The 11,446-nt window shown below is 38.8% G+C and overlaps 1 protein-coding gene across 1 annotated transcript in view; it reads left to right on the top strand.

The window, feature by feature from the left end:
- The first annotated feature begins 641 nt into the window (after positions 1-641).
- LOC121931238 (broad substrate specificity ATP-binding cassette transporter ABCG2-like) overlaps positions 642-11,446 on the top strand; it is a 57,694-nt gene continuing 46,889 nt past the window's right edge. Inside the window, exon 1 of the mRNA XM_042468741.1 lies at positions 642-734. The gene's annotated coding sequence lies outside the window, so the exon portion shown is untranslated. The remainder of the gene's footprint in view (positions 735-11,446) is intronic.

The following is an 11,446-nucleotide window of genomic DNA, read 5'->3' on the forward strand; positions in this document are numbered from 1 at the left end:
CTTTATCACACTAAGGAGATCCTGCTGGAAAATGGGAATTAAACTAGATTTAAACAAACAAACAACCCTCCCCCCTTGCAAAGGCCTGAAGTTTATCAGATGACGTCGCTGTTAAAGTAAAATAATGCAAAGCTAATGCAAAAACAAAGCAAAGAAAAACGGCAGCTTTTTACTTTCGGAACAACCTGAAAGTAAAAAAGCGGCTGTTTTTCTCTGCTTTGTGTTCAGATTAACTTTGCGTTATTTCTCTTTGGCAGTCCCCTAGTCTGATAAACTCCTCAGGGTCGTCATAAATCAGAAAAGACTTGAAGGTACACAACAACAAGAAGAACAAAATGATATGATTACAACCAGTGTGAAGTTGTGGTTTGAGTGATGGACTAGAACTCTGGAAACCATAGTTTGAATCCTTCTCGGCCATGGAAACCCATGAAGAAGAAGGCAAAGGCAAACTCTCTCCAAATAAATCTTGCCAAGAAAGCTCTGGGATAGGTTTGGAAATGACTTGAAGGCACATATAAGATTGGTGCTTAAAGCAGTCCCTTGAAGTCCTTTTCACTTTTGTGTAGATAGGTAATCCATGAGATTCCCTAACAATTAACCTTTGTTATTTGCTAAAGGCAAGGAAGCACAAGGGTTATTTAAACTAATACCTCCAGCATTCATTCTAGTTGTCATTCATTGGTCTGACTGAAGCACACTTTCCACAGATCTATGCTTATGTTTTACTGTTGGTAAGTACACATAGACTTTAGGGAAATTTGTATTGATATTGTTCTCTTCTTTTTCAATTTCTTAGCATCCAATCCAGTTTATGTAGCTTCTGTTTTATTTTGTAGGCCCTAGGATGCTTCCAGAGTATATAATAGGCTGAAGGCAACCAGGTTTATTTCATTACCAAAATTAATTTTTTATTGTCTTTCATTCTTTAAATGGATGGATGCGTGTATTGCTCCTACAGAAAATGGTTATTATGGTGACTGTGAATAATCAGAAGCACAAACTTGCCCAAGAATTCTTGTTTTAATTGTTACTCTTAGGACTGTTTGTGTGTACATATGTATGGATGTATGCGTGTACAGGATGGACAGCGATTGATTGGCTCTGTGTGTGTGTGTGTGTGTGTGTGTGTGTGTGTGTGTGAGAGAGAGAGAGAGAGAGAGAGAGAGAGAGAGAGAATCTTTCTGAGTCCCTGGCAAAAATATGAGAATAGAAAAATATTTTTTGCAGGGGCCTTTTAACACTACAAAATTGTACTGCTATGATTCCTTTTTAACTGCCACGGGTTCCTGGAGTTTGAAGTTTGATGATTCTCTAGAGCTTGCTGCCTGAAAATTTTAAATATCCCCCCCCCCAAAATGTAAATTGTAGGATTCCATAGTAGGGCTGCCAGACTGAAAACTAGAGATTGTTCCTGTCCCTTTAATGGTTGTGCAGAAGAGAGCATCTCAGCAGGTGTGGCTTTTTACCTGGTTATATGGCAAGCAACACCTCTGAAATACAAGCATTAAAGGTACAGGATGTTGCAGTGGTAAAGTGGAATCACAGTGCTATAATCACGAAGTGTGAAAGGTCCTTATGTTTCTCAGGCTATCGCAGGACTGGCGAAGGGGTTGTCTGAGTCTGATCCTAGTACTGAGTCTCAGGGCTGGTCCTTATTCTCCAGTCTGCAAGAATAGGAAGGCAAGAGAACTGTCTTGAAAAATGCGTATGCACAGAGAGCCAACATGGTGTAGTGGTTTGAGTGATAGACTAGATCTCTGGGAAACCAGGATTTGAATGAGGAAATTCACTGGATGGCGATGGGCAAGTCATACACTCTCAGCAAAGAGCCTCCTCTTTAAACAAATCTTGCCATGAAAACTCTTATGATAGGTTAATGTTAGGGTTGCCATAGGTTGGAAACAACTTTAACAACAACATAATGTATTTTACTCATTTTTTATACATGGTGGTTTTGATTTGAATGATGTAAGTAAATTACTGTGGTTAATATTTAATGCATCTTGCTTACCTGGGACCACTCCTTGTAACATCACCAGGGGCTGTCTTTCCCTGGTAGCATCACAAATTCCGTATTTTCTAAGGGTTTGGCCCTGAAATTTCAGAGGCTGGAATGGTCCTGACTTGACAAAAAAGACTAATTAGGAAAATCTGGTACTTGTGAATACTTATTTAACAATAATGCAAAAACTTATTAAACCATAAATTGCATGTTTTTACTACAATAATGCAATTTTAAACATCCATCGGAATAATGAAACTATAGCCTCATTCCCACTTACAGATAAATCGGTGTGTGATCCGAATCGATGGATCAATTTGAAAATGGACCCGCTCCAGCCGGCCGAAGGGCAAATTTAAATTAATTCCGATCCACATCTGGTTCACACTTGCATGGAATCAATTTATCGAAAAAGACACGAAAAAAGTCAGCATCAAAAAGACGCAAGTTAAATGGGTCTAGTGTATGGTTCCCCTTATCAAATCGCTTCAGCGATTCGATTTAAGTTGGAACCAGGCTCATTTGAACTGGTTCAAATTGAATTATGATCCAGTTTAAAAGGTAGTGGGAATGAGGCCTATATAAACCATCTAGAAAATGATCATAAAGTAAAAATATTGAAAAGTAACCATAACATAATGTATCCCATCCCTAAGAGTTAACAAATCATTAAGGGAACAATCCAAAATGAATAAGGTAATGTCAACAACTCTAAAACAAGTCCATTTAAAGAAGATATAAAGTTCATGTAGTTTATGAGATAAGTTTTGCATTGAATTATTGCATTTATATCCCACTTTTCTCTCCACAATGTGAGGGCTGGCAATAAAACTGAATAAAACACATACAACTAAAACAGAAAACAAGTAGGAGCATACAGGATTAATACACAATTTAAAATGCTCCAATAAATAAAAAAATGTAACATCCATATGACTGAAAAGAGCTTAGAAACCTGTGTGTATGTGTGCTTTACTTATTCATTTCAATCTATAGCCTGGCCTTTATGTTTTCACCCACCCAAGGCATCTTACAAAATGTAATCAATACAAAATGAAATCACATGATGATGGTAATAGTAGAAATCATAAAAACAGTAACAGGAGAACTTATAATTTACAAATAACAGTTTTCAATCTGTTTCTTATTTATTCCTAACCCCCTTTGCCTTTTTCTTTCCTACATGCTTAAGTGTTTTCTGGGTGTTGCTGACTAAAGTAGTCAACATCTTTGTGAAGCTAAGCAGTCAATAGCGAATAAGGACAACATTAAAGAAACCTGCTTTTAAACACCTGCTGGTTGACTAGATATAAAGTCATATCTTGTTTTTTCCCCCTCTTAAATAAAAATTCAAATGAAGATTTCATAGAAATCTAGCTGAAATGAACACCAAATAATTTCCATATCTAAATCACACCTGTTTTATAATTGACAGATCATCATAAATGCCAGATCTAAAAGGTCAAGTTCCTTTACATAACTAGCTAACTAGGGGCATGGCAGCTTTTTATTATATTGCTGTATTTTTATAGTTATATGAGCGGCTGTCATGCCTTTTCGTTTTCCAAACAGGAAAGAAAAAACCCAAGTTTTATAATGAGGATGAGGACATGTCTTAAATTCTCTTATACAAAACCATACTTTGCTCCATGTTAATGAAGCTGGAATAATTACTAACTACTGCGCTGGACTCAGAACTTCAAATATACATTAAACTTAGAAATTTTTATTGCCAGCTTCATTGATATGAATTGCTTGGCTTATCTCTTTGATTGTGGCATAATAAGGAATGGGATTTCCAGAGTGATTGGCAGTACAACACATTACTAAGAAGTATTTCGTATTCTGTTCTATTGGACTTTATTGTTGTTGTTGTTCTTTACCTCCAAGTTGCTTCTATTTTATGGTGTACCCATCACAGAGTTTTCTTGGCAAAAATTGTTCAGAGGAGGTTTGACATTGCCTTCCCTTGGGCTGAGAACATGTGAGTTGCCCAAGTCACCAAGTGGGTTTCCATGGCTAAGCTGGGAATTGAACCCTGGTCTCCTGACATAAGTTAGTATAACACTTCAACCCAGCTTTATTATAGCAGTGGTGGACAAAGTATAGCCCTGAATAGCACTGAATTGCAGCTCCCATCTGTTCTAGCCAGCAAAACTACTGATAAAGAATGCTGGGAACTGCAGTTCAGCGACATCTGGGAACTTTAATTCATACACTATCATATCTTGTATTAAAGGTTGGTTTTTGGGGTGTGTGTGTGTCATATATATATATATATTTGTTAAATATTTATTTAAATATTTATATATATTTGTTAAAATATATACTTGCTGTTGTTAAAATATATACTTGCTGTGCTTTAAAGTTATTTCCAACTTACAGTAACCCTAAGGCGAACCTATTACTGTACAGGGTTTTCTTGGCCCGTTTCTTCAGAGGAGGTTTGCCATTACCATTCTCTGAGGCTGAGAGAGTATGACTTGCCCAAAGTCATCTAATGGCTTTCTACTTATCCTATATTACGGAATCAGAGGGAGGCATACAAGTAAAATAAGTGTGAGTTCTGAACTCAAAACAATAAAACATAACTTTGACGGGTTACAGACTGGCGAAAAGCGGCGGTCTGCCGCCGCCACTGGTTGCTGCGTCTGGGAAACGCAGCAGCCAAACCGCCCGGTTCCCGGACGCAGCAAAGAAGAAGCGTGAAAATCGTGCTTCTTCCTGGGCCGCGAATGTGACGCTGCAAGGCACTAGTTGCGCACTCGCGGCATCATATCCGGGTTGCGATGTGCGGATGCAATGCGTCCGCTACGTAAAGATGGCGGCCCCCATGTGGACGGGTGGCACCATCTCTTACGCGCTCCACGCGTACTAGGGTTGGGGGCCATGAGGAAGAGACGGCTCTTCCTAACCCTAGTAAGCGCAGAGCGCGTACTATGCACACGTTTGTAACACACCTTTAACAGGCTAAAACATATTAAATCATTCAACAGGTTAAAACAGCTTACAAAATTAAAATGCTTTTGAAATGATATGTATGTATAGTTTAAAAAAAAAAACAAAGTTGGCCCCAAGGAACTTAATAAAAATCTATGTTTTAACTGGACATCAAAATGAAATCAGCATCATGTTCAATGAGAGCAGGGCAAGGGATCTACAAACAGAGTGCCCCAACAGCCATCCTCCTGCAGCTAGGAGAGGCTATAGCAGTTTGCATTGGCCAGAGACTACTTGGAAGGGCAAGATTCTGTTCCTTCTTTCCTCTATCACCGCTGAGTTAAAGGAATGAAATTACTTTTGCATTTTGAACTCAGTTTACAGCAACTGAAGTACAGATGGAGGTGGAAGGAGGAGTCAGGAACCGGGACATTTTAGAATCAGCTAAGAAAAAACAGGATGGCAGAGGATTAATTGGAACTCTTTCTGCCAAATCTGGACAGTTGGAGGGGATGCACAGTGCAGGATGTGTAAACATATGAGGGACTTGGACTTTGTATCCCCATCTCTCACTGCCAGTGCATGAGCTAGATATTCATTTGCCCACCTTTACAAACTCACCAGCTGTTCATTTAGTACCTATGCAAACAGGTTCAATTCATATTAAAAGATTTACACTAGGGAAGTAAATCTTCATAAACCTGCAGACCTGAAGGAATAATTCTACATATTTCTTTTCACTAGGAGAAAGTCTAAAGCTGTACAGTTTGGGACTGATTCTGTGTAGTGCTGTTTTCTGTACAGGAGACATGTCTTCTGTGCAGAAATCTTATTTATTTATTTACTGAATATTTTTGAATGCTCTACCCACCTCTAATGTACATATAAAGGAATTCCTTCCTAAATCAAGATGGTGTGTCATGATTGTCCCAGGATGCATTCTTATGTGGAAGAAGACTGAAGTTTATCAGACAAGGGAAATTGGAAATATAATCCAATGGCAATCAGAACACAATCATGGGGTTTCATGTTATTGCGTGATAGACTACCACATGCAATTTCAGGCAATGGCAAGCTATTTTCAGGCAGTGGGAAGTCAGTTCGAACGCAATTCGAATTCACATAAATTCGCTGAACTAGCGAATTCATGTGAATGTGTTCTGGCCCCACTTTCCTTTCATTCGAAATTAAGAGAAATTCCTCCCATGTGATAAACTCCTGTGTTCCTATAGCTACACATATGTCCATCCCCTTTATGTGATCTCTGGCATGACTGCAGTGGAGCAGGGTTCCACATGCCTTCTTTCAACATATGAAAGATTCTTGAGTGAAGCCAAGTTCACAACGCTCTGACAAAAATGCTGATTTGTTTCCAGTCTCAATAAGCATTGTGACTGATTGCATATCCAAAGGCCCAGCGTCCTACATTTTAGCCTTCTGTCCAAGACAAATTCCAAAAAGTCCTCTACAGTCAGCTTTCTGTATCCATGGATTTTAATCTATGGATTCAAGCATCCAAGGCTTGAAAATATTTTCCAAAGAGCAAACTCTGATTTTGCCATTTTATATATAAGAGATACCATGCTGTTGTATTTAATCGTACTTGAACATCCATGGATTTTGTTGTCCATGGGGGGTTCTGGAACCAAACCCCAGCAGATACCAAGGCCCCATTGTATTTTGAGCATGACTAAGAAATGTGATTTCATATTTATATTGGTGTTTTTAGCTTTTATTTTGTAACACATAATATACAAAATTAAGGGTGGTTGTTTACCATTTTTATAGTCAGAGATTATCTGGGGTCACAGACAGGGGGTCTGAGGGTCTTCAATCCAGTGCACATCTGGACATCTCAAAAGTGATTAAATTGGTTTTTATCAATAGTGGAATAGTCATCCTCTCAAGGATTAGTTTATCATCCATACTCGTCTTTCTTTTCACTCTTATTGCATGACCCATTAAACAGTGGTAAACAGTAAATAGTGTGCCTTCTTTCTGCTTGTTCATGGATGCTTTCAGCTGATGTCAGAATTCTGATCCAGTATAGAGACTGCAGAAGCAAAACCTGATGATGGATGTGGAAAGTGATGGTTACAATTATTATGCCTGTCCAACTGCCTTATACTTTATCAGACTGGGCTAGCTGACAAACTGTTCTGTTTTTCCCAGTGGCTCTCTAGAGACTTATGAAGGCACCTTTCCAGATCTGTTATCCAAGTCCCTTTAACTGGTGATGCTAGGGACATAAGAAAGGCTTTGGAATACATAGAGCTGGAAGCAAGATGTCTAATTCATGATGATGATACTAACAATTTAAAAACCATGCAAACCCCATGTTTTAGCACTGAACCATAACGCTTCTATGAAAGCTGAATAGCAAGTGCTGCTATATAATGGATACAGCCTGTTCCAATGTTCAAATATTATTTATCTTGGCCTACAGCAAAAGAATAACATGCCACCCTTCCTGCATGATTCTTTGTGTGATATGTAAAATTGACAAGGAAGGTTAGTTTTGAAAAAACAGGAAAACTGGTGTTCTTTAGCTTGTTTTGGTTCCCTTTGTTTACGATCCTTAGTTTTGGCTGCCTGACTATAGCCGGATGCAGCGATGGGGTAAGCAGGTAGATTCATTATTAGGGTTGGCCCTACCATTGGTGGAATTGAAGCAGCAACTACAGGCAGTTGTGGGGGAAGGATACTGGAAGTTCATTTGCTCCATATAATAGCAAACTGATATTTAATTATGTAGTAGGCTATACATTTTATAATACGTTTTAATACATTTAATAAACACATATATCTCTTCACATAGGGTCCTTCTGCCACCAACATCTCTACTTCACTCAGCTCTTACTTCTGCAACTATCTAACATTTGTTTTAGGCTCTGTTTTAGAGATGATCTTCCAAATGTCGTTGGATTGCCACTTCCAGCAGTCCTAGCCAGCACAGCAAATAGTCAGGCATGCTAGGAGTTGGAGTCCAACAACAATCCAAAACACACTGCAGAAATAATCCAGTTTGAGAACGCTTTAACTGCCCTGGCTCAATGTTAGGGAATTCTCAGAAATGTAGTTTTGTGAGACATTTAGCCTCCTCAGTTTTATGTAGTTAGAATGAGTCATGGCAGTTAAAGCAGTCTCAAATTGGATTATTTCTGTAGTGTGTTTTGGACCAACATTTGGAGAGCTATATGACTCTCTGATCTATTTAATTATATCTCTACTGGTAACAATCAAGCATCAGTCATGGATTTTTTTTAGTTGCAAATTTATGATGCTATAAGATTATTGTATTAATAACAAATTTATTATGCTATATTCAGTTCCTTACCATCTTCCCTCTCTGTTATCGATGTAACATATCCACAGTGTTAAAAGTTCAGTGCCAGGTTCAATGCAGCATCAATGTATTTCACAATGTATTTCTCTTCCACATTACCTTATCTGACTCTCATTCACGTCACAAAGAGCACTTCTCCCTTTTACTCTTTCAATCAGTCTCCATCCTTATGCAAATATACTCTCCATCAGGCATTCCACACCTCTATCTTTCCAGGACGCCCTGACCTTACTTAAACCTATTAACTTACTATACAGAAGCACACTCTATGTTTATAACTTATGCAACATTGCAGATGTCATTTATTCCTTTGCCTCAGGGAACAAAAATATTTTGGGCTGGCCCCGTTGATTATACTGGAGTGATGATTCTACTTTAGATGAAGCACTTTGCCACTAGTATCTAAAATATCAATTCTAATGTCAGTTCTGTCTGGCAATTTGAGGGTTGCCTGTTCTGGGGTCACTAAATCCAATGAGTGGCACAGGGTCACAGCATCCCTGGTTCTTACGGTGCCAAATTCTCTTTATGCTTCAACATTTGCACAAGAAATGACATTAGGAACTAAGATGCTCTGAGCCTTAGGAGTTATTCAGATGGTGAAAATAATCCTGGTAGAATGTGGGTTAAATCTTTGTACTTTACATGAATTTCCAATGTTTCTGATTAATTGGGGGGGGGGGCTGTCAAAAAAGCCACTTAAATCAGGATAATTGATGTCATTTCTCCCTCCAAGTTTTCCCAAATGATTCACATTCTTGGCTGTGTGAATAACCAAAGCAAATAGACCTGGGATAAAACTTTGAGTGTTTCAAATACATCAGCATCACTGATTCCATCTGAATGCTGACACATGTGAGCAACCAAAGCCACAGAGATGTGCATAGATGTGATTCCACAGTGTGACCAACAAACCCAGAATGTGTAAATGAAATTATTTGAAGCCTTCGACTTCACATTATTTGCATAGTTGCACTAAAAAAAAAGTGTGAATGACCCTTGGAGAATGTCATAATATGGAGATATATTTCTATATACCTCTATATTTAGAGAACAAGCCCTAGGTTTCCAAGAGAAGCCCTTTTTCTGGTTTGGAACAAGCAGCTCATTATTTAGAATGTAATTTGTTCTCTGTTGCATGATCCAGGTACATGAGTTCTATTCAGGTGTCTACATAACACACACGATGGGGAAGCATAAGATCAAGAGTGTTAGCTCCCCCCCCCATTGCTAGAGTTACCAGTTTTCTGCCTGAAGCAAAAAATTAGATTGCTCCAATTCCACATTCCATGGGCCTGATCACAATATGCAGTTGCACCACAATGATTCTACTGGAACTGCTGTAGCAACATCTTATGTTGCATGGATTCTCTGACTGAAAATTTTAAATACCCCTCTCTAAACTGCTATTCCCAGGATTCCAGAAGATGTCATGGCTGTTAAGTGGAACTATAGTGCTATAAATGTGTGGTGTCAAACAATGGCATCACCAGGTGGGTGCGGGGGGTGAGGACCGCACCAGGCGACACCTTAATGGGTGTGTGTGTGTGTGACACCACTGCTTCTCAAACACTTATTTTTTGGCAGAAACGGGGCTGTGGCATTCATCTGCTTCCCTTTAAAATGCTTTAAGAGATGGTGGAAGTGGGATGACGCTCAGTGGGAAGAGAAAGGAGAGGCTCCAGATTTTTTTCAAATTAAAATTTCAAATTTCAAAATTCAATTTAATTTTTTTAAAAAATAAAATTTTTAATCCTTTAAATTTTTTCTTTAAAAAACATCACATTTTAACCAAATCTTCACTATGTATATGTAGATACATTTAGGTTGTGCATATGATATTGTAATTTGAAGGTATACTTTCAATTTTGTTAGTTGTTTTATGTCACAACTAGCAGCATTAGATTCAGTGGCATATGGGAATTACAATTTACTAGTAACATTAATGCAATAAGCATTGCTAAGGATTCTGGATGGTGTGAAATGGGAGGAGGTCAATTTGCACTGAAGGAATAAAGCAGTTTGACAACACTTTAACTGCCATGGCTCCATCCTACAGAATCCTGGGATTTGTAGGTTTGCAAGGCACCAATGCTCTTTAGCAAAGAATACTAAAGACCTTGTAAAACTACAAATTCCAGGATTCCATAGGATGAAGCTATAGCACTTAAAGTTGTATCAAAACTGCATGTTTATTGACACCCATGTTCAGTTGCAGGAACATATCCCGGTTCTTCACACTTCATTTCTACTTTTAGTATTAAATTTTCTGTTAAAGAAGTAATGCCTAGGGACACACTTACATGGTTGACTGAAGAGATCTTGTAGTACCTTGGAGACTAACCAAAAGAAAGAAGTTGGCAGCATGAGCTTTCATAGACTTAAATCTACTTCCTCAGGTGCATTTGGCTATATCTTTGAATTCTACCACATTGGTTAACTGAAGTATATGTGTAGTGAAGGCAATGCTCTTGCACTGAGATTGATCCTGAGAGTGGAGAAAAGGTGTCAAGGAGAAAAGAGGCTTTATTATCATTGGAGATTATCAGAAGGGGACGAAATGTCCTTGTCCCTTCCTTTTTCCGTTCTCATACAGCGATCGTGAGAAGATTTTCATACAATGTTCTGCTTATCTGGACATTATCCTGTCTGGAAAATATGATTGACTGTGATTGTACAAAAGACTTTCAGATGACATCATGCAGATCTCATCATTGTCCTGTCATTGTCCCATCATTTTGCATTAACCGTAGTTCATGTAGTTCAGTGAGGGGACAATAGCACTGCAATCGGAAAGCCTTTTGCGGGATCGTAGTCAAAGATGGGATAAAGACAGGGGAGCGATCCCATCCTTATCCCATCCCCATGTGATAATCTTCGTTGCTGTGTGTCTTCAAGTCGTGCCAGAGCAGAATGGAAATTGTACACTTGCCCTACTACTCCCTTGCCCTGTGAGTCATTTGAACAGGGCAAAGATGACACAGAAACAAGTTTGCATCAGGATCTTGAGGCATGGCCTACCATTTAGCCTTCTTTTTCTCCCCAACTTATGAACTTCCATCCCAGGTCAAAGCACCCAGCCTGCCCCCACCCTTCAAGTTTGGTCCTTGGCTTGGCAACAGGAAGGAACCGGGGTGTGTTACTAATGAACACCA

The sequence above is a fragment of the Sceloporus undulatus genome, chromosome 5 (assembly GCF_019175285.1).
Source record: "Sceloporus undulatus isolate JIND9_A2432 ecotype Alabama chromosome 5, SceUnd_v1.1, whole genome shotgun sequence".
NCBI classification, from domain to species: domain Eukaryota; kingdom Metazoa; phylum Chordata; class Lepidosauria; order Squamata; family Phrynosomatidae; genus Sceloporus; species Sceloporus undulatus.